The sequence below is a fragment of the Zosterops lateralis genome (assembly GCF_965231275.1).
Source record: "Zosterops lateralis genome assembly, chromosome: 1".
Classification (NCBI taxonomy): Eukaryota; Metazoa; Chordata; class Aves; order Passeriformes; family Zosteropidae; genus Zosterops; species Zosterops lateralis.
In genome coordinates this window covers 65,845,139-65,871,936 of record NC_139762.1, presented here as the reverse complement: position 1 = coordinate 65,871,936, position 26,798 = coordinate 65,845,139, and positions in this window count along the sequence as shown.

The following is a 26,798-nucleotide window of genomic DNA, read 5'->3' as shown; positions in this document are numbered from 1 at the left end:
AAAAAAGTCACATGAAATAATTATGTTTGCATGATCCAATCTGTGATCTGATCCTGTGAGTCCACCATGCTGCACAGCTTGTTCAAGCCACAGAAGAGCTATGAAGGAGCATTCACAGGACAGCACTGCATGGGCAGAGATGTGGCCATCAGAAACATAAATCCTTTTAGACAGCAGCCATACCATGGATGTGGATCACAATGTAAACATCTCCACGGACATGCTATTGCAGGAACTAGCTCTTGTCAGAGACAACAGTTTCCTAAAAATCAGAAAAAAGGATGCAGAGAAAGACATGATACAAATACACCAATGACAGTGCATGACTTCCCTCCCCCAACAGAAGGTGTACAGGAGCAAGAGCCCATACACTGAATTTACCAGGTTTCCTTAAAAAAAAGCCCTTTGTGCTCATGTGAACTTTCTCATGTGAACTTTCCAAGGTTTCTCTGTTAGCAAACAAGATTACTGTGAATTTAAAAGAAACACAAGGTGCTTTTAACTGAAAAGGAGCAAAAACTCCTTAGAGGTCCTTGGAAAACTGACAGTGATAGGACTCAGCTGAGTACAGAGATCTTGTGGGGCCAGCTACAATGAGCCTTGATAAGCAACGAAAAGAAATTGATCTCTCATAAAAACGGTGGAGTTTAAGGACACTCAGCATGTTCTGTAGTCTGGTCTGTCATCAAATGCCCTGATCCTACCTTTGGTCAGGAGCAACTTCACTGAAAACTTGGCATAGATGTTCCACACTGCACTGTGAAGTGACCAGTGGCTCTCAAGTACACAGTGGAAAACACAATACAAGTCTGAGAGATTTGGACTTTTGCACTTAGACCTATATGTCTGGACACATTAATAAATATAGAAACAATTTCTGATTTAAACCTGACCCCAGCATAATTTAAATGCTGGTCCTTGCCTAAGTTAGATCACTCTGGACTGTGTTACTGTATTGAAATTCTGAATGGAAAGCGTGACAGTGCTTGGGTAATGGACAACACTTCGGTCTTCAGGAGTCTTGCAACAGCTGATGAAACTACCCAGGGATGAAGAAAACACAACTGTGAAATTCCAGCTGTCACTGATCACACCCTAGCCTTCTCAAAATAAACTGTTTTGAAATTATTTGCTTTTTTCTATCCCTCCCATCATTTTATGCTTAGGTATCAGGATTGTTTTTCATCTAGTTATAGATACTGAAAATAATACCTTTCCACCTTGCTGCACTCTTTTTCCTCTCTCTCAGCTTAATACTTGTAGATGTACAGAGCACACTGTCCTTTTCTTTTATATGTTCCTGGTCTGTGCTCGCTCTACACAGACTTTCCTCACTAATTTCACCAAAGGCCTGAAAAACAGAACAGACAAAACCAACATTATGGCAGCATTCAGTGAAATATCAGAGGGAACATAGATGACTTTGATTACCCTTTGCCACCCCTCTCTTCTTGCTTTCAAAATATCACAGCTTAGAAGCTTGTGTGTGTGTGAAATTTTATTCTGCCATACTAATAACCCAGCTTTGCAACAGCTTACAGTTTAGCTTTCATGCTTCAGTTCCACTCCTGGGCTTATAACAATTTTTCTAACAGTTCTGCCAAAATATTATAAAGTAAATCTTACTGTAAATGTATTCACTAATACAGATAGAGCAGTGAGATTAACAATTTAAACACATGTGAAATGTGAATTCACCTAATTTTTCTCACTCTAAATGCTTTAGTAAAACAGTGGAATGGGGATTTTTACGCCCGTTGCTTTCCATAATTTCTTCTGATGGTGCTCTTGACACATGGAGAATATCTGAGTGAATAAAGAATATATGCTCAAAGAAGGAAGTCGAGGCCATGAGGAGGAGATGTTATAGGACTGGAAATTGGTTATAAAGCCAAGGCACTACATCAGATTCAGCTCAGTTCATTAGTAGTTACCACATCACATGTCAGATCCTCAGCTTGTGTCATGTGGGTGGCATTTTGCACAAGAGTGTCCTGACTCCAATTGTTTTCATGTTTTGAAATGCCCATATAAGAGAAATTTTACTCTGATGAATTTAAGCAGAAAACAAATTTCAGATACTGAGAAGTAACTGAGCTCAGCTCTGTCTAGCTGCTGTTACTAAAATGTTAGCATGAAAATGCAAGTTGATCCAGTAATATAGTAATATTTCAAAAAATTTCACAATTCTCAATCTAGTTTAGCACAGCTATAATAAATATTCCAAACACAGGTACATGGAAGGGAATAATCTCTAATTTCTATTGAGATTTTTTTGCATATTCTTATTTGTGTCTTTTGAAGCATCTTACAGTCTTTGTAGTATTTCTGGTTTTGATACACTGAGAAGGTAAGAAGTGCTGCTACCTCCGGAATGGAGGGAAGCAGGTAACATGGTAAATATTCCCCAGCTTACATGAAAAGTTGAGACTAAATATTGGAGTGGTCTTGTGCATCCTACATCCTAGGCAAGTTTCTCTGTACCAGGCTATTCTTTCTTCTCACCCAGATACCACTTACATAGAACAGCTGTTACTTTATTTTTAGTTTTATTCTTTCAAACTAAGAGATAGTCCAGGTTTAGGTTGTCCAAAGCTGTTTCTCTCATGGCATAAACAATCATCAGGGCGGGTCAAAAAGAGATACAACATCATGGTAGGACTTCAAAGTAACAATTTTGCATTAAACAAAGTCAAGAACACAGGAAACATAAAGAGGGCCTACAGCGTAAGTGAGCTAACAGAAACAGAAATATTTTTCCAGTTGCAATAATCTGAGAAAAATATATGGAAATATCATCAGTGTATACCTGGAGTTGCAACTCTAGTTCTCCAGAATCTGGAACACTAATTTCATTTTATAGAATCATTTAGGTAGATTTGGAAAAGACCTTTAAGATCACTGAGTACAGCCATAAGCCTAATACTGCCAAGTCCACCACTAAACCGTGTTCTCGAGTGCCACATCCACATGTCTTTTAAATGCCACCAGGGATGGTGACTCAACCACTTTTCTGGACAGCCTTTTCCAGTGCTTGAAAACCCTGTCAGGCTGTCAATAAATTTTTCCTAATATCCAGTCCTTTTCCTCCTGTCCTGTTGCTTGTTACCTGGTGGAAGAGGCCAAACCTCACCTGGCTACAACCTCTTTCCAAGCAGTTGTAGAGTGATAAGATCACCCATTTTCTCCTTTTCTCCAAGGTACACAACCCCAGCTCCCTCCTCTGCTCTTCAAAAGACTTGTTACTACGCAAAAAAAAAAAAAGAGGATATGGGGGATATTTAAGAGTTCACTGGAAAAGCCTTTCCTTTGGTGCTGGTTAACACATATCAGGAGCTCTTCCAAATCTGATCGTTCACATACCCAGTATATCTGACTGAAGCAAAAGAAACCCTTTACTACAAATTAAGGTCCTATCATTTATTTGTGTACTTTAAATTGAGGCTTGTATAGATATGTCAGATTTTTTAAACTTGATCAGATGTTATGATCTCAATTGCAGAGTTATGTTCTCAAATTAAAGTCCAAGTTGTTGTTTCTGAGAGTGACTTAATAGCAGTAACCTTATGGTTAATCAACCATGTAGTAAAGTTCACTGTGCACTTACTGCAGTGTAATTATAAAGTGAGCAAAAATATAATTGATGCATTTTGTCAATCTGTGTAGCTGCAAGGTACTTTTTCAAAGGTTATTTTTTTATTCAGATAAAGTAAGTTAATGCTGTTTTGGCAATTATCCTTTGACTTCAGAGATTTTACTGCTGATTCAGGTAAAACTGTGATAGATGAATAAAGATTATGAGTGTTTAAAAGTACAAAATACCTTCTGCAATCAGTGGCTCTGCCCTTTCAGCATAAAATCATTCTGAAAATCACTGAAAATATAGCAAATCTTGGTGTTTAAAGTGGGTTGAAACTATAAGATGTATTTTAATACAAAATAACACTTTTAAAATACCACTTAATTATCATCATGCTGTTTGTTATACAATACAACTAGAGAGCTACGGCAACATTTTTCCCTTAAGCACAGGCTCAGACTGAATGGGTGTGCTTGAACTTGCTTCCATTCCTTCTGGAAACAATTGAAGGAAAGAGTTCTAACTCTTCAGGACCCCAAGAAAAAAGAAATTAAAATTTCCATGAACATAATATATTTGTGTATGTGTCGATTTGGTAGGTAACCCTTGCTCCTCACCCCACATTCTCTGCAAGCAAAAAAGAAACCAGTATGATTTAAAATTGAATATTCACATACAGAACAAGGCCATAATGATGTAGTTCTGGTATTTCAGTAATTTTTTGGTTATCTGAAAGCCAGTGAGTCCTGCTGACAAGGTCCAGCAATAGACTTATCTCATTCCTTTCCTGGTCCTCATATCAGAGCACAGGCAGCACCATAGATAAGCAAGACATGGCCACTTGAAGGAAAGAAATCTTTTTCCACATGACTCTGTGACTTTCTGGGATACAGAGTATATAAAATCTGAGATTTGTAGAACATTAGGGAGGGTGGAAATGGCCACATGCTGCAAGGCTGCCTCCTGCATTTCCATCCTGTTGCAGCATAGTCTTGACAGCAGCTGATAATAGATTCACAATTAATAGACACACCTTCCATTTAAAACTATACCAAAATTTACTGAAAAAAAGCAAAGACCTTATTTTGTACTTGACAGGGAAAACAACCTGAAACAGAAGCTATAGAGGAATAACTTCTGCTCGTCTGAAACATATTGTACTCATCTACTTCATCTGCAGCAGAGGGATTGGCTTACCCACCACAAGGGCAAGGAGCAACTGACTGGCTCCATTTCAGGACAGGGTTTACATGTCACAGGTGAGATGAGCTGGATCAATTTAAGAACAAAGCATACAAGCAAAAGATTTCTCCAGGAAATCTCTTTTCTTTATTCTCATCTTTTCAGTGGGATAGAAAGCACTGCCTCAACAACTAATTTCTTTCTTAAACTGATTATCTTTAATTGAATTATAATATTAAAGGAGAAATATATACTGATAATAATTACTTAAAACAGTCTGGTTTTAGCTTTTTATTTGAAGTGAAACTTGCTATGTTGCCATGACCCTTCACAAAAGAGTTGTAGGTTTGCAGGCTGTAGTGATCCGATTGCCATGGGATTATCCCTATCCATATCCCTTAGCTGAGTGAAGTGTATGATTCCCAACTGAACCTCAGTGCATGTTGAGAGAAATCATTCTCCCACAGAATACAGTTGTAAAGTATATTATATTTTCAATAGAACAAGATTAAATCTCAGAATTAGGCAGGCTGCATGTGGTAAAGCCTATTCAGCCCACGAGTCTGTACACACCTGCATGCATTAATCACTCTTCTGTGGGACAAACCTTTCCTGTTAATCCCTGCTTTTATAGGCATTTCCAGGAAATCAACTCATGGTTGGTTTGACCTGGCCATGTTTGTGGATAACCTGACATGAAACCAGCCAAAGTAGGTCAGTTTACACCAAGTAATTACCTTTGCCCAGCCTCTCCCTCAGCCAAAATGTCCTCACCCACTCCCCACAGCTGACCCAGTTTACAGAAAAGCCAGAACTGTGCTGTTCCCTCCCAGTGCCTGGTGAGATGGGGAAGGAGTCAAGAGGTAGGGTACCAACCTCAGGTAGTGAGCTGGAGTGATCTTCCCTCTTTATCTCCTCCATAAACCTTTAGTGACCACTGAAGTGAGACTCTTCAGGAAAACAGCACGTGGGGCTTTTGCAGTAAACTTGGCCAATTTGTTCCTTTACTGAAATCAGGGCTAGAAAAAGCTGCACTCACATCCATGCATAAACCGTGCTGGAGTCAACTGCATGGTTTATGCACATACAGGAAAAAATAGGGCCCAATATTCATAGCAACACTGTGTATAAAAAAAAGAATTTGTGGAATTAAGAATAAAACATGAGGCAATTTGTTGATTTGCCCAGGGAATATAAGAGAGCAACAAATGTGTAGATTATTCTGAGGTTGTTTTTTAGTGTCATTATCAGATCCAAGAACTGTATATAAAAGCATGCGGTCCTTCACATGCTAAAAGTATAGTTTGCTCAAAGAATTGTAAAATATTCAGTATTCTTAAGATTAAATATCTGAATATTGCTTCTGAAGGAACAGCTGTCAGCTTAAATCTAAAGTCTAGTTTGTTTACTGGCTGTATTTTATATCTGTTAGAAAATGACACCAAATGGCAATAAAATTGTTGTAAGTATTCTACTGGGGACTATAAATGCCCTTTGGTTACAGTGTACATATCTTTATACATAATTCCAGTATATTTTCCCTAGAATTATGTTAAATATGTAAAAAGCCTTTTCTCATAAAGGTAAAAATGCTACATGTTTCCAAGCTGTAATTTAGCATTAGTGTCAAGATTGCTTCAGAAAATAAGCTACGGTTACTGTTTCATTCTTTTTAAGTGTCACTCAGCATACCATATCTGATCTTGTATTCAAAATAAACTTATATGATTTTATTCACTTTTCCAGAAGTGCAGGAGCATTTAGACATAATTTATAGCATATGGATTGATGTAAATAGCTTAAACTAAGTAATTGGCTAGTCACCTACGCTGTCTTATCCCATTACTGCTAGGTACTTTTCAAGTAATTAGGGAAAACAGATCTCTTTTATCCAGTAAGTTTAAATTGGATGAATCCTTGACATTTGTGAAGGCTTATTTGATAGATAAAATCATACTATACAAAAACTTCCTCTACAATGCTGAGGTTTACTAGGCCTATAATAAGAAACTGATTTTTTGTTGAGTTAAAGTGACTTATCTTTGCCCTTTTAATAAGAATTCAACTCCAGTCAGCAAAAGTCGAGATAAAAATCACCAAGTTGGTGTTACCATTGTGTAGACAGCAAACACGTACCACTATCATTAACTTTTCTGTGCATGGATTTCAAATATGTTTAAAATGTTAAAATTCAATAATTTCCTTTATGTTAAAATAATATCAGATTAATGAATACCAAAAAGCATGAAAAGTGATTTATTTTGGGAAGGTCATTCCTTGGTTAGGAAACACTTAAATTGAATTACTATAAAGGGGATATATATTATAGGTAAAAAGGAAAATGGTTTTTACTGCATGTGAATTCTTTGAGTTTTACAATGCTTATGATAAAAAGACTGCACCTACGAGTTTAACCTCTATAATTTTTATGTTGTACATTTGAAAAAAAATCTTTTTATTTAACATTTCTAGGGCAATTTATACATGTCACCTTGTACTTAATGTTCCTTTTAAAACAGTTAGTTTTACCTCATCCCTATGAAACCTATAAAACTACTTTTCAGACCAGACATGAAATTTCTAGTTACACCAGGAAATCTGGACCTCTAATGGGAATACCACACATAAAGAAATAAGTATTTTAAAGAAGCTGTTACTTAGAGGACATTTATTCCTAGATAGTGCACTTCTGAATACAGCATTTTCAACTGGCTTTGCTTATTGGGAGGAAAAAAAAGAAAAGAAAAGTAATTATTATTAAAGTTAGTTTTGGCTCCTTGGATAAAATTAGGCTCACATTGAAATGATTTGCTGAATTAGGGCTATGAGAAAATCTTGCTTTCACTGAAATATAAAAGAGTAGAATGAGGCTGTAAATATGAAGTGAACTCCTTATGAGCATCCAAGGACTTCACAGCAAGATTATGCAAAATTCCTCTTATGCCTGTCAAAGAATATCTGCAGATACAGAAACATATCTGAAGTTAAAGTCCTCAAGAGTTGAACACATGAATCTGAGGTAGAATTTGGCCTGGTGATTTCAGTGCTGTTCTCATGTTCCTGTGTTTGCCCAGTAACACTGCCCCAGATCTCACCAGCCTGCACACACTCCTCAGTTAGCTGAATGTTAATAATCTACTGCTTATACTGGTGGAGCCCTCTGAACAATGCCTATATTTGCAAATGTTTTTTCAAAGTTATTATAATTCCTGTGTTGTTTTCTGCCAAATTCTTCATTTCCTCCTATTAAAAATATTTTTGAAGAACATCCACCAGACATCACGCTGTAAATGGCAAAAAGTGTTAAATATATGACAGACAGATCTTAGTCCCCAAATGTCTGAACTCATGAGGTTCCACTGGAGTATTTAGGAATAAGTGTTATGGCACTTTCAGGTATGATTCCTGAAACTTGCAGAAATTAAAAGTCAAAGTCTTTTCATCTTGCTATCTTCAGAGTTACATGCCTTCAGAGTTTCTTAATGAAAGTGAACAAACAAAAAAAATTGTTTACTGAAATAAATTTTTTTTTACATTGAAATAATTACATTATTTCATTATATACATAATAAATATATATACACATAAATAATTACATTATTACATTATATACATATAAAATACATACATTTTGGTATGCTACTGCAATAAAAAGGATTGTTCTACAGGAAGAAGGTGCATGTAACCCCCAGTTCCTAGATGCTCTTGAATTGCTCCTTGCATTCTGCAGTTGTACAAGAGCACTAACCCACCCAGAAGAACAAAATTAGTGAAAAATTGTTTGTTTTCTTACTCTGTGGATGCTGTGCTGCAGACCAGGTAGTTGTATATCCAAAGGTAGGACATGTCACAATTGCCACAGACCACCCCTGTTCTTACAGGTCATGTTCCTACAGTCCCAACATAACATTTCATACAAATATCTTGTCTCTGGTGAGGAGAAAGAGGCTTGCTGATCATGAAGAAAGAAGAAAGGCAGCTGTCATTTCTATGACAGAGAAGGAGAATAGGTAACACTCTCTGCCCTTGCCAATGTGGAAGAAAACCTTCCCTCCTTCACCACTGCTGGAAAGGTGAGGAGAGGAATAAAAAGCAAAACAGGAATTCATCTTGTTTCTTTTAGTGAAGTGTTGTACCCATTCTAGAATTAAACAGGTAAGATTATGAAATTATATTACGTAGGTAAACTTCTGGTAAAGAGAAATCTTATTTACACCAATGGATGATCCAAAGGAAGCTGATTAAATTTAGAATAAGAGGAGACTTCTGACCAAATAGACTATAAGGATCCGGAAAAATCTTTCCATTGAGTCACTGGGAGCAAAGTACCTAAGACAGACTAGGGTTAAGTAAACTAAATTACCTGAGTCTTTAGAACTAGCTCTAGATGGTAAAACTGAAAATACTTATGCACAACAAGTTATCAACAGAGGGAGCAAACTGAAAAGATTATTCCAAGAAGTACCTAGGCTTCTTTCATCTCCTACACTCTTAAAAATGATACATAATATTGAAATGCACCCTTCAGCTCCAAAACAATTTTCTAACCCCACTCAAATACCCCTGCTTGTCTAGCTGCAGCAAAGGGTAAAAAAAACTATGTTCCTGAGGGGTAACAACAACACTAAGTGGTAAAGTTTAGGTGTATTTTTCCCCACGGCAGCAAACTTCTCACTTCTCAGTGTACAGTTTTAAAATTCATTAAATATTCTTAATTTGGAACTGAAGTAGAAAGCCCTGACCTATAAAACACACAAATGTATAATTACATCTGTTATCAGCTGAATGTAAAATTTGTATATGGGCTTTACTGCAATTATTAGTTAAGTACATTTCTTACATGTAATTGTATTTGGATCTACAAATAAAATTCTGTAAAGCATGCATTGATCTCCTAAATTAGATGTGCAGCTACCAAGACAATGAGGTAAGATCCAGTCATGGATTTTAGGGATAGGCTGTGTTATGATCTGGTGAGGGAAACTATAGAGAAGTGGTTTGAGCCATCCACATTATACACTGATTACTTTGTGGATGCTGGAAGCTTCTCAAAAGCTCACCTGGGAAGACAAACTACATCCTATGAGAATACATCTCTCTCAGAAGTACAGAACAGATTAATGAGCTGAAACAGTGCACTGGGTTAAGGTTGCCTTGGGTGCTCAAGGACTCTCCTTCCAATGCCTGGTGGAAGCTGAATGAAACCACACCACTGAAAAGCTGAGAACTTAACTGGGAAAAACCGATCTGCAAAAAGCTACATCTGTAACAGTAGGAATTGGGCTGCCTGGTCAACCTCCAACATGGAAAAGGTGTTTTAGCAAAAGTCTAGGCAATTATTCATATGAAGAGTTTCTTCAACAGACTTGGGCATGGACCTGGATTTGCCAGTTTCTTTGTTCCAGTAATTAAATTCTACTTCATGTAGGCCACATGCCTTCTCTTGTTTTCTTTGGCCAGCTTGAAGACTCCAGTGTCTTCACTCAGGTGAATCACAAGTTCCCCGGGCAGAAAATTATGTTTGAAATCCTTGAGGACAGCTTCCTTTAAATTAAATTTCCTTTAAAACGCCAAGTAGGGCAAAGACATTAAGAATAAGATCTTTAGCGAAGAAAACACCCTTGAAACATTAACTAAAGGAGGAGAAGCAATGTTTGCCTCATGCTGGAACGATGTACTTGAACCTTCACCTTAGAAGTGTGCAGATGAAAACATTGTGTTTTCGCTTGTGCCAGTTTTGGCAAAAAAGATCTCCAAGATGATGCTCTCACTTTTTATCTGAGTAGGCAAAGTAATATTCTTTTACTTTACTTTCTCTTAAATGCCAATCTCTGGTTTTAAGAGTCTCTCAACACAAGACCAAAGGCAAAAAGGAAATGTTCTTCTTCAAAGCACTTAGAACAAAAATGGCAAAGCAATTAACAAATGCAGCCCACGAAACAAGTAATGGGTGATGCGTCTCTTTAATAACATCCTGTATTGTGTTTTAGTGCACAAGCTGCTGAAATGCTGACAACATCCAAGATTCAATCTAAAACATGCAAGATGCCAGTAGGTAATCTAACTATGCCTTAGCTCTGTGTGTCTGAGTACAAATTAAGTGAATGACCATACTTGTAGTAATAGCTGTCCATTAAATGTGCACACTACTTATACCTTGTATATTTATATATATAACAATTCCTGTACAGAATGACCTTATGTGGTTCTAAGTGATATATATTTATAAATAACTTCTATGTGTGTAGTTTCAATGTATATCTTACATAATTGCCTTTAAATGGCTCCATAAACAATCGGAAATTACTACTTTGCACTGCAAAAACATTAACTCATTGATTATACACTACTGTTTAGGAGCGAGGTCTTCCTATGGAACCTTTCAGTGTGTATTTCGGGCAGGGTCAGGTACGGCCTATTTTCCTCTTTTGACTGTGACCTGGTTCTGAAATGCACCCCTTTGCCTTGGAAATCTGCCAGCGAGGAGCCTGCTCGGACCTACCTCAATGATGGCCCCGTCGGGCAGCCTGAGGAAGCGCCTGTGCAGCTCCCGGGAGCCGCTCAGGTGGACGGTGTAGATGCAGAGCTGAACAGTGATGCTGCCTCTGCAGCTGCCGGCGGCGCCAGGGGGCTCGTCCTGGGGCTGGAGGTCGCAGCTGGAGCCACCAGGCTGGCTGGCGTGGTCCTTCCAGATGTAATCAGACACTGCCACCTAGTGAAACACAGCCCCCCCCGCCCCCCGGACACACACACACACACAGGCCCCCCACCCCCCACCAAAGGAACATATTTAATTAACTTCTGGCAAGAGCTTAACCGATTTAAAATGATTTTACAATAAATCTGCAAAGCCCGTACCATATGCAGTGCTTGCACACAGTTCTCTGCTACGTATTTTTTTATGACATAGATCTAAATAGAGGAGATAGACAAATCCCTAGTGTATATTCTATAAAGTTAATTCTGCACAGATGAAGCTGTAATTGACTCCTGTATTAACCAAAAGTAGGGAGATCAAGCAGGGTAGGTTAAACAATAAAATGGCAATGCTGATTAAAAAAAAAAAAAAGCTTCCCAAGAATTTTGTGAGCCAGTATTTGTATTTCTCTCTCTTTGAGAAGCCTTTGCTCCTGTACCCACAAGCACTTTTTGGTCTCTGATCTCTGTATAATATTAAAATAACCTTGTGCTGCTAACTGAATTGTAGATGAGGCAGACTAAACTAGGTATTTTAGGGCATTGTGTAAAGCTGGTTTTTTAACAGTTACCTGGCTTCCCAGTTTACTCTAAACATGTTTGCTTTGGTAGGTTTTGTATCCCCCTACATCAGTCAGAATTTTCATTTAGCCTTTTTCATGTTAATTCTTTATGCAGGCTGAGCAGAATTCAAAATTTCAGACAGATCATGGCACAAGCCTTAAGCACCCTTTATGCTTAACTAGAAATGATGATGAGAGGCATTATTTTTACACTGCCCCTGAAGTGCAAGCATAAGCTCTTTAACCCTCACATTTGCAAGACCTTTTTGTTGTTCATTTTCTCCCATGAGATGCTACTCCTGTTTGTGGAAGGAAAGGATTGGTGATACTGGTACATCCTTACAGTACATCAACATGCTCTTCTCAAATACTTCAGTTTAATGTAGACAAAATACCACTTTTGCTGGCCTAGCACGCGCTTTTTCTTTCAAGAATGTGTATTACACTGGCAGAAATGATTGGAACTTATTCACAAAGAATAAAAGAAAAAGAAAAAAGCTAAATAAAAGCTCTCGTTTAAGATATGTACATCAAAACATTCTTCTGCATAGTTTTGCTTTTACTTTTTGCTGAAATGAAGAGGTCAGATTCTTACAAGAGATCTCAAAAACCAGATACAAATTTTTCCCCTCACTTGGGAAAAGTTAGATTTAGCTCAGTTTGCTTGTGTTCCAGTTCACGTTTCCCCAGCTGTTCTTATGCATTACGAGGAATCCCATAACTAGCACAGTGTGCCAATGCCACGATCCTGACGTGCATGTTGCTATTATGAGCCACTGCCTTAGGAGAGGATTTGTTTTAGGTAAATTAGGGAAGCAAGAACATGTATAGGAAATTATCTCCAACTCTTTTTCCAGGAATGACAGAACAATAGGATACTTCATTTTAGTGCTGGCTTCCATTTACATCAGTCCTAATCAAGTTTTTTACATTTTAAAAAATGGAAAGGTCATTTGAAATTTAGGTAAAATAAGGACAGTCTGAATTTTCCATACCACAGTCTTTGGGGTTCAAAGGCGTTCATTCAGGACAACATGTTAGGAACATAGAGCAGCCATAAAGATAGGACAAGCCCTGTATTTTTTTTGTCTACCACACAAGACACATGCCTGCATTGCACAGTGTTCCATAAGAATTAACGTGGCCAGTGGTCTCAAGAAAGCAGGAAGGCAACTTCCATTGGTACAGTGTTGGCTTGAACACAGAGGAGTAGCTGCAAGAGCTGCCACACCGCAGCCCCTGCAATGGTTACTCTCCACACTCATCCCAGTGTCTCACTAACAGAACTTCTAACCTGTCCAATTCAAGAGCACCAAGGCTTTCCTGGCCTTATGTCTCCTCCCTGATCTATGGCTTCAGGAAAGATAAATGGTTGAGAGACCCAGCTCAGAAACGCAATCTTCAGGAAACAAAACAAATAGGATGATCTCTGTCGCAATCCTCCTTTTATGCTAGATGCATTTTCCCCTGCGTTGCTAGCTTCCTTTATTGAAAGTGTTTTCTTCCATCCTGAATCAGTCCCATGCCTTCTCCTGCTTCTTGTCTGACCTTTATCTTGCCTCACTTTCACTGAATCCGCTTATTCCTCTCTTGTTTGTCCCTATCAACCAGCAAAAGGGCTTATTTACTGTATGTTTTGCAAGCCATGGGTATGAACACCATGTCCTTCTTTGCAGCTCTGTTTGCCCATTTGAGCTGCAAGCTCTGGGGGAAAAGCATGCATTCTGTACTTCTCCAGCATAGGGGAGGGCATGGACCTTCCAGTACTTTCACATGAATAAATTACCACATATCTTTTCAATCAGTACCAGATCTGAGTGTATTTTACAACATCTAATTACTGTGAGGAAGCGAAAGCCACGTTACTCAAACCTTTTAGCCTGAGTAAACCTTCACTTTGCCAGGGCAAAGGTCTGTTTTGGAAGTTCTTGACTCTGGGTGCCATTTCTGGGACACCATATCCATATGGGACTAGATATGGCATCAGAAGTCTCTGTCTTCCTCCCCAAGAGCAGACAGTTCTGCAGGAGAGTGGGAACACACAAATCCATCTGACCTGTTGTCACATGTAAAGATCTGGTGAACTCCCTCTGAGGACATTGATGTGACTAACCAAGAGAACATGAGAACATGATGTTATTGTTCTGAGTGTCCTCCTCCCAACCCCCCAACCCCCCCTAAAAAACAAAAAACAAACAAAACCACAGATTGATCATCTGACAACTGAAAGAGAAAAGGCCCCACCAAAACTGATGGTGCTGAGGTGAGTTGCATAGCCTTGGTCTGGGGTAGACACTAGAAAACAAGGAAAGGGGACCCTTTGCTGGAGCATCACTTGTTAACTCTTCCTCAAAGTCACCTGGTAATGTGAGTTTGCCTTAAGACAGACTCTTCAATATGTGGAGGGATATAACATTTGAATACCATTTCCAGGAAGGGGGAGCAGCTCTGTGGCTGTGAATTTAGAGACCCCAGTGCAGAGGGACCTTTCCATTCCCTCCTTGCTAGCACCATCTGAAAGTATTTGGCAGACAGATGTCCACTGCCTTGAAACTCTCAAAACACATTTCTGTGAAGTGATAGGTCACTAGAGAGCTGCTGTGGCCTACATAACCTGAAGTAAGCTCCAAAAGTAAACTCTACTGTCATCTGAAATTTCTATCATTAAGTTAATCAAAAATGTCCATTCATTTCTACAGGAATACAATATGAGTTAATAAATCCACTGAGACAGGCTAGTCAAGAGACTGTGCATATAGGACATGTCAGAGAAACTGAAGTTAGCAATGATCTAGATTCACAAGGGCTGACAAGAAACCACAAAATGCCAGAGCAGTGTACAGTAATCCTTAAATGAAATTCATCTTTCAGCAGAAAAACACATTAAGGATGGTAATTCAATGATAAAAGAGGCAGGCCAGAACAGGTTCAAATACTGAATATTTCACAACATAACTTAATTAAAGCGGGACTGTGAGGCTGTTAATCGCTTTATAATAGTTCAGCTTGAAATGAGGTTTGATGTGAGTGCCCTTATAGTTTATTTGTTTATAATATTATAATCATAAAATGTTACATTCAGCTAATGCAAATGTACAGTTTTCACTGGCCTTTATTATGTTGGCAGTTTTTTCTCATTTTGGTCCTCCTATTTTTGTGCAAGAATGAGAAGGGAAGAACTGGGAGGAAGGGTCATGAATTTAGGTCAGATCAGATGAATCAGTAAGTCTCATGTGGGTTTAAGTCTTATTAATAATTTTAATACATTCTTCCTTGACAACAATGATTTCAATCACTGCTCTTTTAACGTGCACTGTGACGTAAAAACCGCATAGGTTTTTAAAAGAATAGAACATGTTTCTCCTACAAAAAAGGTAAATTATGTCAACCCTTTCAAAATAACAGTGCATAACCTAGAAAAAAGACAAAAATACATTTGTAAGTAAAAATACAAATGTATTTTCTGTATAAATGTATTATGACACACCAAGTGTAGAGAAAAATGTTATCAAAGTAGAATGCATTTTATATATAAATATATTGATAAATGTATATTTATAAATATATTACACAACTAAGGCACAGCCAATTAATATTACCAATATTTCCTAGGTCAGGGTACAGAAAATGCCATGCTAGAGTGTAAAGGTGCTATGACGTTTTCTATTGTTTGACAGCTTTTGTGAAAGAAGAAAAGAAAGAATATTTCCTCAGATTTTCTGAGCTATAGTGGGACCGAGAGGAAGACTGATTTTTAGTGTCTTTAAAAAAAAGACATCAGTATGAAAAAAGTTATTTTTAAGAAGTTAAGAAATATACATGTGTCCAAACACTTGATTATTATTAATACTGATACTTAACTGTTTGCAGCAGCATTGTTATTAGCAACGCCATGTGAATCAATTCCAGGCTCATACATTGCAAAATGTATTTAAAAACCCTGTTTGAAAACAACATTCGAAGAAAATGCATAAAATGAGTAAAATGGACCAAACTGACCAGTTGAGAATGCGTGGAACTGACAAATGCTGGCCATGACAAATGATTAGCAAAAATTCCAAGCTTTTAACTTTAGTCAAAAGGACAAAAAAGTGTTGAAACAATAGAAAAAAAAAAGGCATCAAAAGTCGAGGATGCCTTTACTTCAAATAACTTCCATAAACATGGTAAGTGCATTTTCTGTGGTAAAAGTTGTAAATATGAGAATTGCTGTCCTGGGGGCAATATTTTGTTAAAACAGCATAGCTTTACAATTAAAAAAACAAAAGCTGGCTAGTGCTTACCTCTGAGGGAAGCACAGCACCCCTTAAGCATTACAAACCCCATTTCTGACAAACTGTTGCTAAAAACCTTGCCAGCAACTTTGGTAAAAGAAGAATTTACATGGAAATATCTAAAAACATCCTCCCTGTTCATGCCAAAGGCACTTTGGTGATGTCCAGGTTCCATCCAGTGAGGTTATCACTGAACCTCAGTAAGAATTAGATGTGACAGTGGGGAAAGTTTCCAAGCCACTGCAGAAAGGATGGGGCACTTTACAAGTCGTGAAAAGGAACTTGGTTTGAATAAATCATGAAACTGGAGAAATGGCAAGCAAAGGCACAAACAAGAAAAGCTATTAGGATTGCCAAAAATCATACCACCACAAGAATGCCACACCAACACTCCTCCTATTTAACCCTTACATACACAAAGCACTCACACACATTTATGCAAGTGCAACGTGCTTTGGTGGGTGCTCTCACTCCTGGGGCAATAATGAGGCACGAGTGTCTCAGGTTAGCAAAGGCCTTGGTGGGCTCCTGCAAGCTCTGCAGAGAGACAACTCGTTTCTAAGATCATCCTATTTATAAACATCGTGGACCAGCATAAGGGACCAGTAGTATCCAGGAATTGTTTGTTTCAGTCAAATTATGAATGCCTGAAGCATTGTTGTTAACAGTCTTCCCTGATTTATTTAACAAACAGACATGGGCAGACTAAATGGTGAAAAAAGGCATAACCTTCTTGAGAAGAGAATAACCTCTTTGTAAATGACTAAGGAGAAATCCCAGAATAGATTTATGGAAAGCTGCTTAGCATCATAGCACTAGGAACAGCAGCAGGTCTTTTTGTTTCTGATTTGCAATAATATCCTATTTATGGATATGTCCAGTGAACAGCAATGCAGATCTTTTCTAGGGGATGATTTTCATTTCCTGCTTTTAGATATTACAGACTGTAGCCACATATTCTTTAGCTACACTGTACACACTGCTTGTGTAGTCTGCTGCTCACCATCCCATTTTTTCAGATCTAAATCTTTTGTGGTTTTAAGTGTCTGCACTTCAGTCACCCATTAAAAAATACAAATGTAGAAATATTCTCCTCAAAACAATAATAAATCTTGGGGGGGAAAGTCATCTCAAGAATTAAGTCAAGGAAAACTGATATTCAATGCAGCAAAAAACTTAGTGAGTAAAAATTAAAGGCCACAGCTTTCTTGCATTTCCTCATGTATAGCAGTGTCTTTGTCCATTGATTTGCCCTAAGGAAAGGAGATAAAATAAATTCCCTTCCTATTCCAGAGAATCCTGCTGTATTCCAAGCCCAGAGTGGGCTTGGTTCAGATGGGCAAGAGAAATCTCTCTCCATGCCTCATTTCCCAAATTTTATAAGGGATGCTGGAATCAGTTACTTAAGAAAGCATCTTGAGTAACTTCAGACAGACAGGATTTTATATACAAAAGTGTTTAGGAAAAGTTATTTTCCCTATGGAAGTCAGGATTTTAATGCATACAAGGGCATATCTGTGTAAATAAGAGTGTCTGCTATTCATTATCTGCTCATCAACATTTGTTATTCATTACTCATGTGTTTACAAATGTAATGCAGTCAGAAAGCAGAAATAATACTATATGACTTTGGTGACCAAAAATACACCAGAAACAACAAATAGTAAATAGATCCATGGAGCAGTTCATCTTATGGGATAAAGTTTGCCCACAGAAGACATTCTGTAAAAAATTTGTGAAAATAACCCTGACAGACCCGTAAGTAACAAAGCAGTTCAAAAATAATATGTAAACAGAAAACAAAGGAGCTAAGTTTGTCAATTAATTTATTGGCAATGAACATTTTATTTTTACTGTTTGGAACTGATTAAATGCAGAGAAAAGATAGTTAAAAGAAAAAAGTCCATGTTCACAGATTTCATTCAATTTGTCCAAGACCATGTGCATTCAAGATGTATGTCTGGGAATAAGACAGGCTTTTATTCACCTGTGACTTACATCAGATGGACAGATCTTTTCCTGGCAGTTAAACAACATTTTTAAACCTGTATCATTACAAGGATAGTAAATCAGCTGAGAACTTAAAACTATAATACATTGGACTAGTGCCTTCTAGCTGCATCTTCTTCAGCTTCAGAAAATTTCCTCCTGTGCAGGCAGTGACATAGTGTATCCTTGTGCTAGTGGGGTTGAGCATAGTGTGAATAGTGCTCTTGTGGAAGGTGTCTTTTGAATTCTAATTTCTATTTTCCTTTTTTTGATTCAAACGATAGCAAAATTGCTGTAAGATTCTACTAAGTACCAAAATATTCCCAGTTTGCCTGTTTAGATCCAGCTTTCTTTTGAAACAGATGGAAGGGGGCTAGAAAAATGAAAGTGAAGCAGGAAAGCAAGTTTAGACACTTTTAGTAAAACATATGTGAATATCTGTGAAGGCTGGTTGTCCTTTTTTAGAATACTATAATTTTTGCTCTGATCTTTCAGTAACCCTAATAAGTAAGTACACTGACTACTCCAGCACAGATGTTATTAGCAAACATTTACCACAGAAGTATGTAGAATCTCTCACTCACACTGCGGCCCCATTGCTTCAGCACTGTAGAGACAGGTAGAAATGGGCTGCTGGCAGAACAAGGAGTTAACAGCCTGTGTTGAGATCAGAGGACACTTATGTGGCTACTTGCTTTAACTGTCCATAAATTATCTCATCTGATTTTCCAATCAGCAAGCAGCAATCAGATGCTTTCTTGCAGACATCACTGCAGAAATGGGCCACAGAGAAGGAACTGAAAGAAAAAGGTTTCACAGACACCTCCCTGGCAGGGTGGAAAAGAGTGGAAAGGCCTGACATATTTTTGTAAGACATGACAATAAAGGAAATGCTGGTTTCTTAAGATGGCAGAGGCTTGGGTATTCCTTTGTGATTAAAGTTGACATTCTCCATTCTCATTACATCCCCTCTGCCTTCTTCACCCCAAGAATGTTTTTTCTGCCTCCATAGGGCCAGCATCCCCACTGCAAGCTCATCAGAAACTAAACAGAAAGTACTTCCAATTGCTAAGGTATTTCCTTGTCAGTTTACTCCTTCTTTTTCTTGTGCCAGGGTTTTATCTTTGGTTCTTGCAAACAGTTTAACCATGCCTGGAATTGATGCTTCTCTAGAAATCTAGGAGTGGAAATCCACTGTAGCAAATAGAGACAAAGAGTTAAAGGTTCAGGGAAGTTTGCATGAGCCTTCAACAGGGTATGCAAATCAGGTGGGTCTGCCAGACTTGCAAAAATAACTTGCAAGATCAGGCTGTCTCCCAAAACTCTCTGAGTGTACCAAGAGCTTCTCAGCAATGTCTTCTTCTCTGCTTCAGTTAAGAAACCAGATAGCAAGAATTCTTCTCACAATAATATTTTCCACTTGTAGCACACTATTGCAAAAACAGCCCCTTTGTGGTATTTCAGCAGTTTTGTCTTCAGTTCAAGCAGGAACCATGAAATGTACGAGAAAAAAATACTTTACAAACAAAGTAAAAATGACTGCTAGGAACCCTAAGAAATGGTTTATGGCACAGCTTAAAGTTTTGTGCAAAGGCATGGCATGATTTTATGCATGTAAGAAAGATTCTGGTCACATTTGACTTTACCTTAACTAGTTTACTTTTCCTGAATTAAAAGTTACTGTCTGAGATATCCAGAAACAATTGTATCGTATTACTGAATTTGATGTGCTTGATTTGTAGAAAAAATGGTTTAGTCTACTGCGACCAATTGTCTATTATAATGAAGCTTATTATTAATGGAGTATACTCTTATATCCTTATTTTTTCTTTCTCAGAAGATAGCGGAGTTCATCATTCGATAAACATGTAAATTGCATTTTTCTTTTCACACAGGACAGATTTCAACTTCTGAACCAGCAGTCAACAAAGATTCCCCCAGCTGCTAGGAAAAAAAAAAAAAAAGTAAGTATTTGTGAAGAAAGGCATAATAAGATCAGAGGGAAGCCTGTCATAAAAATGCACATTGCATAATACATGATGGATCAGTTCTATTATTTAACTTTTGCATAGATATAACAATACAGAGATATGCTAACCATCATAGTCAGCATTAATTTACAGTGGGAAAAATAATTAGAATCTCACTTTTTCTGAAGAATGGAGTGAAAATGTAAACAATGCTTCCCTCCAGGCAAGTGCTTTATCAACTTGACAGGTGCATTTGAATTTCCATGGGTGGGGAACATAATAGGTTATTTATGTGTCATTTTAATAGAAAGGCCCAACCATCAAGATGGACAGGAGACTTTATCAGTACTGCTGTTTGCAACTAATCCACCAATTTAATACCCCATGAAAATACCTGCAACAAAACCTGGACATTTTTCTTTTCCACTCCATTATAGGCAAATCAATATGGGTGCTATTCATCTCAAATCTTTGGCTCAGCAGGTGCCCACTACACAGAGCTCCTCACAACATTGGTGCACTGGCACAGCCACATAAACATAAACACTTTGACTTTCTGTGCCATCAGTGACTCCACGACAGGATCACAACAGTGCACTTGGATTAGTTTACCAGTTTACCTTACTAGTTTACCTCCAAAGAGAAGTAATCAAATTTAAAAATCTTTTTTTGTAGGGCTTTTTTTTTTTTTTTTTTCTTGTTTTGGTTTGGTTTTGAGAAGAAGAAATCCAGCACAAATTTTTCAAAGTTTCTGATTACTATAATTTTCTCTGAAGTGGTCACTACCTAATTTTCACAAACAGTGAAAATGGAGAATAGCCACAAGCTGGAGTAGCCTGGCTGGAGAATAGCCAAAAGCCAGAAAAGCATTATATATCTCCTAGCTGTAACATGTTTCTTTACACAAATTTGGCAGGAAAAAGAAAGATGCCAAAACGTGTACTCCAGTCACACCTCGTACTTTATCTCTGCTAAAAGCTGCCTTTTTTGTCCTGTGTAGGGCTGTGACCTTGAGTGACACATAGCCCCAAGTGTAACCCAGAGTAAATTTGGTAGCCCTGCTTCAATTTCTTCTTCCTCTTCCCTCCTTGATACTGTCACCTGTACAAGCACAGGTTCCCCCTGTACTTATCTACATAGCTATTGCTGACACATTTTTAACACACAGCATATGCTGATAGCCCCCCAGTGTTTCACTGGTGTGTGTGTGTGCGTACAGTCAAAATCACACCTGATTTCACAGGTGTGTTCTGATCCACACCAGAAAAAAAAAAAAGTATTTCCCATTAAGGAATCCTTAAAAAAACCACAACTGTTTTTGAGAGCTGAAGGTTTCCATTATTGCAAATCCACCCTCATCTGTGTGCAGAAGTCCAGTTTCTAGATTCATGACCCACTAGGGTGTATATAGACTGGAAGATGTTGGAGTCCAGGGCATCCCTCTGGGCGCCCTGGGAAGTCTCAGACCTCGGTAGAGAGGCCTGGGACCCGAAAATGAGGGTCTGGGGTCTGTGCAGGGGGGTTTGCCTGGCACAGAGCCCAGGAAGACACAGTCTTTGATTTTGGTCCATGAGAAAAACATCTAACACAGAGAAGAATTGCAAGTCACAAAGGTATTACTGAGAGTAGTGTAGTTATCACTGTGCAGAAGATTTTGTAGTTATGGATTTTTAGAATGTAGATGCAAAGGGACAAGATAGTGATTTTAGGGCAGTGCCCTGGGTTCTTCTTCTTCTCCCTTGGCATCCATCTTCTGCAGTGACGTGGGCACAAAATAGTTTCAGTGGATTGGATCAAAGTAGAAATGACCCTGTTAGTATAGGTGATAGACATTGGCATAGAATTGTAAACAATGGGTACGTAGTTATCTGTATAAGAGGTAGCGACCTCCCATCACAGGAGGGGAGTCGCCTTGTGTCCGAGCTGCTGTGAACACCATGGCCGGACACAGGGGAAGGGGAGTCGCCTTGTGTCCGAGCTGCTGTGGACATCATGGCAGGACACAGGGGAAGGGGAGTCACCTCGTGTCCAGGCTGCTGTGAACATCTTGGCCGGACACAGAGAATTGTAAGATAAGAACTAATAAACAACGCGAGAAACCAGAAAACCAAGACCTTGAGACTCCTCATCATTCTCGCGCCGAACACCGAGCACCGAGCTCAGCACAGAACACAGAGACACAGAGTCAGACAGCAGACCCTAAATCCTTCAGAGGTCAAGAGGGAAAATCACTCCCTTCGTGCCCACACGAACCACCAGCCAGCCTTGGAATCTCGGGTGGGAACAACCGGATTAAAACCCCAAGAGGAAGACAGTCCCCAATGAGCTTGAAAAGCTTCAGAATAGATCTAAGGAGGATAGAGGTAATGAGATCACCACCATTCCCATGTCCACTCAGAAGTGTGCTCTAGTTCTGAAGAGATAACTCTTTTCTAAGACAGGTAGGGCTCCAGAGATGTTTTGAGTATGTAAGTGGAAGTATCTTTACACCCCCTGGGTATTTCCTCAGACTAGCTACTCCTGAAACTTTTTGCAAAAGCAAGCAATTCATAAGGACATAAATCTGATTAAAAACAGACCTGGGACATTTCCTATGCTCAGTCTTTCAGTCTGCAAAGCTCATGAATCCCTGTGGTTAATTAGGAAATATTACTCATAGTAAGATCCAGTTAAAATAAAATGCATGTTGCCCGAACATAGCATCTTAATAAGTTTCAGAAACAGTCATTCCCCATTTTCCCCCCACAGCTTCTAGCTTGGTGACCATCTTTTCTGGTGGGAGGACAATGCCACTTCTCCCACTTGCAGAGAAGGGCTGCATACTGTCCTCTCTCCTGGGGGTCACTGAGGCATTTACAGCAGTGGATTGTAAGCCAGATGAAATCCCCTGGGAACACTGTCAAGCAGTGCTTACACTGGGACAAGGAAAGGGAGCTCTGGGAAAGGCACAGTCTGGGGGAGCATAACTTGAGCCCTCATTCCATAACAGGGGAAGGTAGTATCTCTTTCCTGTCTGAAAGCATCTTATAGTTCACTCATATATCACCACAAGAGGTATATCACAAGTTATAAATGGTAAAGTGTGAAAAAGAAACCCAAATAAATGAAATTACATCTTAACTGATGTATTAAAAGGCAGCTAAGTCTGTGTAGAAGATCATAATAGCAAAGAGACAATACTGCAGGATGCTGGGCTGGGAAAACAAACAGACCCAGAAGTCTAAATTTTAACAAAGTTTTGTACTAGTATCTATTTCTTGCTCTGCTTGGATAGCAACTCCATCCACAAATCATGTAAGGAATGTAAGCAGAATGTCAGTTCACCATCCTCATTACATCAGACAGTGGATATGGGGCAGGAAGATAACAGTTTACTCCCTAACAATTTTGCTTCAACTCTGATAGCTTAATATAGGACAGGTTTACTATCCACTCACAGAACTAATGAGAGATGTTCCTATTTTATACCAGATTTTTGTTACATAGTGAAGATATAAAAAAAGGTGAACATTGAAAATTACTTTGGTCTGCGTAAAGCTGACTGAGCTTATGCTACATGGAATACAAAAAATAGCACCCATAACTGATACATTTACTTTCAAAAGGGCAATGTTTGAGAAAATTATTTGCAACATTAATAGATCTTTAAAAATATAGATCTAATGTCTTTTCACCATTTGTTCTAGGTAAATTTATGTCTCTTACAGTGGGATTTGTATCACATTGTATAAATCTTTAATTTCAGTGGAAAAAATATACTGTATCATGGTTTAGATAATACACTGAAGAAATTTCATATTTTATTTTCTGCTTTGCATGTGTGCTTGATTCACTGCATCTCTGCTGCTTTTATGCTGGTGTAGCTATTTTGATCAAATAAAATTAGAGTAAGGGACAGCAGCACAGGAATCTATCACACCCATACATTTTATGTTATTTAACTGTAACCAGAACATTTTCCCATTGTCATAGAAAAACATATCCATCTACAGAATTCTAAGCATAGAAAAAAATCAATCAAATTAGTGTATTATTCAAGAATAAAAGGGGCAAGTGTAACCAAGAGTAGTGTAATGCCTTCTGAAGTTGGCAGAGATAACAAAAACTTGGCTGATATTTTTCAAGCATCAAAAGCACCAAGTTTGTGGGTTTCTGGGTACTGAAATTACTTTAGATTGATTTAATTGTCCACCCCAATTTTTTGGTACATGTAGAAGTGTGAGTTTTTAATCAGAACAGTATTTCTCAGTTCTTTGCTGGTTCTTGTTTTCATTACATAGGATGAGGATCTCTTGTGGGAAGGAGTGAACCCCAGAAAACACTCAGCATATCTATTACTTCAAGCACATTTTGATGGTTTGGTTTTAGGGAAATACTTCCAAAAGGCTGTTGACTCCCAAAATCTTAGTATGTAGAAAACGGAGATGCTCTACCTTTTTCTCAAGTTAAAATATATTTTGAGATAAAATAACAAGAAAAATATTTTGAGATCTTTTCTGGGAGTTAATCTGGGAAAGGGTATTTATGAATTATTTTTTTTTCTTTCATATTAAGGACGCATTTCCCATCATTGCAAGAGGATCACCAGTCTTGCTCAATTCTCTTATTTAAGCAGTTTCTAGCCAACTGCAATTTGCATTTCTAGTTAAGATTACAAATTAAAGATCAGGCTATATTAGTATGCAACCACTCATCAAAAGGACTCTTCTGTTTGCCCAGACTATCTGCTTTCTTGAAGCAGGACAAGCTCCAGGCATAACTGAAGCAGGCAGATGCCTGAGACATGAGTTTTCCTTCTCCATCCCCTTTGCCTGCAGCAGTGCTCCAGCAGCCAGACTGATGCCTGCTACTGCAGCCAGGGAACATTCCCATTCTGGGCTGTTCCTCTAGAGACACCAAGACCAAAGGTAGCTTGGGAGTCTCCATCATACTGCGATGCAGCAGCCAAAACCACCCTGTCCTGGTGGTAGCAGCACCCCATTTTACCCGTGCTGAAAAGAAATCTTGAATTTGAAACGCAAGGACTGCTGACAATAGGGTTTGTTTTTCTGGATTTAGCTAAAAGCAGCCAAGTGCTGTAGTGTCCTGTCTGGCAAAAGCCATTTCAACAGAATGTTAATTTAACTCCCAGGATTAGATCATGTGTGGCCCCTTGGAACTTGAGCTATCTTAAACCCTAAAGTGTGATCTTTAATAACTAATTTCAGAATCCCATTTCTATTTCCTGGGATAACACTAGTATTTGTGAAACAAATGGCCTCTCCAACTTCCAGCATAAATGGATTCATATATACCATAATTCATTGAAATAGAATGGCCAGAAGAACAACTTTAATCTTCTCTGCCTTGAGATGTTGCAGTTCTGTTTTCTAGACTTGTGTTTTCCTCACAGTTTTTTCATACTTCACAGATATATTAGCACATAATATATAACTCTTAATATATAACTGATCCATTTATCCACCTGTAAGTCTTAGAGATAATTCTATCTATTTCCCTTCAAAGCTTTCATCTGCACAGCAGGATTTCTGCTTTTGGTATTCAGGAAAATGACAGAAGAAAAACCATAGAATTACAGAATCACAGAATGGTTTGGATTGGAAGAGACCTTAAAGATTATCTAGTTCCAACCCCCCTGCCATAGGCAGGGACACTTTCCACTAGACCAGATTGCTTAAAGCCCCATCCAACCTAGCCCTGAACAGTTCCAGGGGTGGGGCATCCACAACTTCTCTGTGCAACCTGTTCCAGTGCCTCACCACCCTCACAGTAAAGAATTTCTTTCTAAAATGTTCTCAGAAGTTCCTGAACAGATAACATCCAAGTTAGAAGCAGTCCAATTAGGTTTTGGTGCACCTCATGCAACCTCATGTCCTCACATTCTTGTTGGTGGTTTGGGAATTTCAAGAGCAACTGCTTACAGGGTCAGCCACTATGTGGGAAGAAAAAAGAAACCAAAATAGACATTGGGCATCGTTACAGTCCAGCTGGTCTTGGGCAGGAGGAAGATTTGCGATGCGTTGAAACGTCAAAGACATTGTAGAAGAGATCCAAACTAAGAGCTATGTTATAGAGCAGGAGGGTATCAGGTGAACTCTAAAACTACAACTGTACAGCAGAGGAAAGATATCTAAACTCAAATGTTTTGAGGTCATTATTATCTTTAATGGTTTAAGTTTATTATTGCCAATACCTGATGGAAAAAAAAGAAGAATATGCTTCTTTCATGACTAACTTCTATGCTGTTTCAAGTTCTATTTCTATACTGGTTACAATGAAAAGAAAAAAAAAAGATACATACTATAAATTTACTACAGATTTTATAGAGAGTTTAGACAGCGTTAGATGCTCAGGCACCTAACAAATTATTTGATCTTTGTATCTTGTTCAGATAACGGATTTAGAAGTGGCAAAGAATAAGGAAAAAGCAATTGAAGTGGTATGAACAAACTATGTTGATTTAGAAGCCAAGCCAAATAAAACCCATTACAATAGAGTTTCAAAAAGTTATGTTTGCAATTTAAAATACCCATAGGGCAGATCT